The following is a 5782-nucleotide window of genomic DNA, read 5'->3' on the forward strand; positions in this document are numbered from 1 at the left end:
TGATGGGTGCTGCATCTATCTGTTTGTGTCTTACACAGTCAGCCAATTATTTAAATCAAACACTGGCTATGGGCAGACCTGCACCAACAAGGAAACAGTCTGATGTAAAACAGTAACCCCACCCACAAAACATTAACAACATTGTATGTAAAGCAGAAATATTGATTTACTATAACCCTAACAAAAATAAACAATGTAAAAAAAAAAAAACCTGACCCACCCCTCTCCCTAACCCCAACCAATGTCTGTAAGGAAAAAGCCCAACCAAATGTCCAATTGTCCAAACCCCAATGCCCAATTCCCACCCACCAAAACAATAAATAAAAAAGGGGCAATAAACAGGGTCTCCTATGTCTGGCGGGATTGTCTTTGGAGGACAAGCACTGCCTCCTCAAGTAGGGCGACGCATCGCTTTAGAGCACCGCAGTTGCAGCCACAGTAGGGGGGCACCAGTGATGGAAAGGCAGTGGGGCGTGGCCACCAGACGGTGGCGCCATACCACTGGAGGGTTGTGGCTGGGGCCCGGGGCATTGGAGGAGGCTTCAGCTGCTGCTGCCTCCTCCTCTTCCAGGACCACCAGGCGACGATATTCTAATTGTATGGCCTCCAGTTTCTGGCGCCGTGCTTTAGCAGCCAACCCCTTCGATCTGGTTTGGAAGTAGTAGCTGTATATCAAAAAGAAAAAACAAGACTATTGTAAAATATACTCTTAGAAAAACAGTAAGACAAGTTAATTATACACATAGTGGCATGGTAGCACTATAAAGCACAGTACATAACATTTGTGGTATGTATCTATCCTCCCACTTGCTTGGGCTTTAACATTTTCAGGATTTTTTCAGGCATTCAACCAACCTTGCATCAGATTCCTATCAGCCACCTTTGCAATTTGCATGCTTGAATCACATGTATCCTTCTCTCTGTCAGTCATAAATATTAAATCTCGCCCTTCCTTCTTCCTTCCACCCGTATTTCCCTTTTTAGTTCAACACCAGGTGATTTGATCTGACTTTTAGTCTTCTCCATAAAACTTTCAAAGCAGATTTGAAATCAGAGAGAAGAGGCCATTGGTTACTCAATACTCCCACCCCTAATGCCTTTACTAATGCCAATTAAAGGGTGTCTTCACTCTTCAAACGTTCACAACAACTTTTACTTTCTTAGGGCATCATTAGGATGGCGGGTAGACTTTGTCCCCCCGCCAACCTCATGCTAAAAGGGACCACCTGCCATAAGGTCGGGGGTCCTGTGGGGGCAATTAGGATTCGCCCGCCACAGTGGTGGGCACGTCTCGTATTTTTATCATTGCGGCCAGCCGCAATGCTAAAAATACATGTTTGTGCTTTTCAAAGTACAATGTGACAGGCACCGCGCGGTGCCTGCCACGTTGTGCTTTGAAAGGCAGGGGGGTACCCCCCATGTGCACTCCCCCCGACTCGATGGGGGCCCCCAACGGGCCCCCCAAGCATACTCCGCATGCCTTTCCGTGGCGGCAATGCCCCCACAGAAAGGTATTCCAAAATGCACATTCTGATAAGGCTGGCGGTGTCTTTCAGACACCGCCACCATATTGAACCCTTTTCCGCCCAGTCAACATGTCGAAAGTGCGGAAAAGCGGCGGACGGTCTTTCCATCCATCGCGCAACACTCAGCCATTGTAATGTGGCGGGGGGGTCTTTTCTACAGGGATGGCGGGCGGTTTGCCTCCGCCATCCCAGGGGGGGGGCATTCCGCCCGCCATCCTAATGGGGCCCTAAGTCTCAACAGTACAGTATACATACAGTACACCCTTACAGTGAGTATAATATCAATAGTTAAGGATTATGAATGTAACTTACCACCGCCCGCCACTGGTGCTGGCTCTCCCCCTGCAGCTCCATCCGCAACTGCCGCTTCCTCGTCAGCCACGTCGCCTTCGCCGCTGGCCCCGGTACTGGTGGTCGGTAGTGCGCCTAGAAAAAACATTACACATTTTTTAGGTGTCATATACACCTCCCCCTATTGGTCAGTAGCAAGATTGAAAAATTATTTAATAGTATACAACATACATCACTAGTACAAATCAGGTAGTAGTAGAGTAGACACTAGTAATTATATATGGTCCCTAGGGTCATTCTAGTTTTTGCTTAGCTAGCCCGAGCCATGCAACCATTTTACCTTTCTGTCTTTTATTTTTGCACACGTGACGTTACATTGCAGCTTGTTGTATAAGACACCTTTGAGCCCACATGACCTCATACTGCTACTGTCTAAGCGCCGCGTACAAGGTCAACGAAAACAATAACAAGCCACTTTTTTAAGAAGTTCTGGTGTTAGTCCATATTGTTTATCCATAAAAATGCTAAATTTTTTGGCACAGCTGAGAAATGCTTGCAATATACTAACGCGCACCATTTTTCTCAATACAGACGGAAGATTCCCTTCTACGAACTAGAGCTGTGCAGAGCTTATGATGTAACATATACCAGTACTAGGTTCTTCTAAGGTGAGGGTCCCCAGAATTCGCTCAGAGATCTTCATTTATAATTTTATATAAACTATATTCCTACCAAGGAGATGGTGGTGCTTCCACCACTGTTAGTTATCATGATTTCCCATTTTTATCCTATGGACTTCTAGTTGTTGTAACTGTAAGTAAGTGTAACAATGTTTATTGTTTTAATGTTAAGCATTTACCTGTTGGTGCTGCATTATAAAACAACGTACAGAGCTTGTAAATTAAAAAAAAAACTTTTGAACTTACATGAACTCGGGGGTATTTGGTGTGGACTTACACGAGTAAGCAAGCGAGCAAAAGGAAGGGTGTGCATGTGCATTGCTTCCACGACTGAGAGGTCGGATTTGTTATATTCTGAGTTATCTACTTGTTGGGTATCTTGGGGGGAGGGTTTGGAGAGCTAATAGTTATGACAAGACACTACTATAACTAGTCGGGCAGGGGATTGTGGTGGGTTCTGAACTTCTTATTGAGGTGTGAGGAAGGTCCAACCTCCCATCACCAACATCCTATTTTCTTGTGCAAAGTACTGTATGTGCAAAATCTCTACAACAGTAGTAGTATGTCCTATCCTATCAAAAAAGTAATACATCTAGTTGGGCATTTGTTGGTGGGAATTGTCGAAAAGCCTCAAGATTAACAAAGACTCAAGATCAATAAGACTAGAAGTAGTACAAAAGGACAACCCAAAGGACTGGACTCAATGGCTAGAGCTACTGGTAAATCTAAGTTTTATTTAAAACCTTTTAAATAAAGGATGACCAACTGGGCAAGCTTAGCTACACCAGACAGACTAACAGTAGTAGTACAGAGAGTGATCATAGCAGAGGCAGTTAGAGGCAGGGATAACAAGAATTTCGAAACAGATAGTCCAGATCGAAGGATAATTGTTGGTAAAAAATAGCATAGGAAACGGAAACAATAGTTTGGAAAAAATATGCTGCAGTAAAAGTTCTGGAATAAGAATTAATAATCAGCTGTTCTGTGTTGAAGATGGCTCCTCCCGGGGAGTATAAGATGACGATGGAGGGGCCAGAGCAGATGGATATGGATGAAACAAAAGGTGGAACTAGCCTCCGCCAACATTATCTATCTAAAATTGAAGATCACCAGCTGGTTGTCAATGATAAGAGTCAAAATCTTCGCAGGTTACAAGCGCAACGAAATGAACTTAATGCCAAAGTGCGCCCGTTGCGAGAGGAGCTTCAACTTCTTCAGGAACAGGGATCCTATGTTGGTGAAGTGGTGCAAGCCATGGACAAGAAGAAAGTTCTGGTGAAGGTTCACCCTGAGGGAAAGTTTGTGGTGGATGTTGACAAAAACATTGACATCAATGATGTAACCCCAAACTGCTGCGTTGCCCTGAGGAATGACAGTTACAACTTCACAAAATTCTTCCAAATAAAGTGGATCCTCTGGTGTCCTTGATGATGGTTGAAAAGGTTTCAGACTCAACTTATGAAATGATTGGTGGTCTAGACAAGCAAATAAAAGAAATCAAGGAAGTAATTGAACTTCCTGTCAAGCACCCTGAACTGTTTGAAGCATTGGGAATTGCTCAACCAAAGGGTGTTTTATTGTATGGACCCCCCGGAACAGGAAAAACCCTTCTTGTACGAGCAGTGGCTCATCACACAGACTGCACCTTTATCAGAGTTTCTGGGTCAGAACTCGTGCAAAAATTCATTGGCGAAGGGGCTCGTATGGTGCGCGAACTGTGTGTGATGGCCAGAGACCATGCACCTTCAATTATTTTCATGGATGAAATAGACTCCATAGACTCATCTCGACTGGAAGGGGGATCTGGTGGGGACAGTGAAGTACAAAGGACAATGCTTGAGCTGCTTAACCAGCTCGATGGATTTGAAGCTACTAAAAATATCAAGGTGATCATGGCCACTAACAGAATAGATATTTTGGATTCAGCGTTGCTACGGCCAGGGCAAATTGACCGAAAAATTGAGTTCCCACCTCCAAATGAAGAGGCACGTCTGGATATTTTAAAGATTCATTCAAGAAAAATGAACCTGACCAGGGGTATAAACTTGCGTAAAATTGCAGAACTCATGCCAGGAGCTTCTGGAGCAGAGGTTAAGGGTGTCTGCACTGAAGCTGGTATGTATGCATTGAGAGAGAGGAGAGTGCACGTGACGCAAAAAGATTTCGAGATGGCTGTAGCCAAGGTGATGCAGAAGGATAGCGAAAAGAATATGTCTATCAAAAAGCTCTGGAAATAAGCACAATGGACTTGGATTGCTTCATGAAAGTATTCGGCTGTCTAGTTTTTTTTGTCCAGTATAAAATGTCCTTGGTTAGAACTGTTTTTTTCCTCAATAAACAACATTCACTGAATTAATAATATTAAAAACAAGAAGACTTACTAGGGCCAGCAGAAGAGCCCACATCGGTGTCCTCCTGTTGCTGTTGTGCTCCTCCCGCCGACTGCGACCCTGTCTGCCTGCCCCTGGGTGCTGAACAGGAAAGATATAAGAAAGAGACAAACGTTGATGATTGGTGTGAAACAAATAAAATATTTTTAAAGGACGGTCAAAAAAATATTTATGTAAACTCTTCAGCGCTCTGTGCTTCCAAGCACCAGATCTGCAGGCTAGGCTTTCAACACTTATCAGCGAGTGTCTCATCGCGCATGGTGCTTTCTGCTCATTCGCCCGTGATCAAGAACATTCATTGTTTGAAACGCGTTGGGCTCATTATGCAGAGTGGACTTTTACTTGCTGTGCTGGAAATCTCGAAATAAAGGCTTTCAACTCTTCGTGGAGGCATCTTTATGTGGGGCAACCTTCTTGATGGCTGTTTAGCGGCTTTGCTCTGCCGCAAAGATGCCCGCTGCCTAGCCTGTAGATCTGGCATTTGGAAGCACCGAGCGCTGAAGAATGAAGGGGCCACTTTCAGATTTGGCGCTATGAACAGTACAGCAGTACTCTAGTTCCACCCTCACCCACTGGGGAAATACTGAACTATGGTACAGACAGTGGCGGCACCTACACCAGGGGTGAGACACTACGAAAACCAAAATGCTTTGCAGCATACGCCCATTAAGGCGGGCTTTCAACACTTATCAGGGAGTGTCTCATCGCGCATGCTGATTTCTGCTCATTCGCCCGTGATCAAGAACATTCATTGTTTGAAACGCGTTGGGCTCATTATGCAGAGTGGACTTTTACCTGCTGTGCTGGAAATCTCGAAATAAAGGCTTTCAACTCTTCGTAGAGGCATCTTTATGTGGGGCAACCTTCTTGATGGATATATATATATATATCCAAG

At 44.5% G+C, this 5782-nt stretch overlaps 1 pseudogene; it reads left to right on the top strand.

Moving 5' to 3' along the window:
• The first annotated feature begins 3490 nt into the window (after positions 1-3490).
• Positions 3491-4849, top strand: LOC144781856 (26S proteasome regulatory subunit 8 pseudogene; annotated as a pseudogene).
• Positions 4850-5782: the final 933 nt, after the last annotated feature.

This window comes from Lissotriton helveticus, chromosome 9, assembly GCF_964261635.1.
Source record: "Lissotriton helveticus chromosome 9, aLisHel1.1, whole genome shotgun sequence".
Taxonomy (NCBI): Eukaryota; Metazoa; Chordata; class Amphibia; order Caudata; family Salamandridae; genus Lissotriton; species Lissotriton helveticus.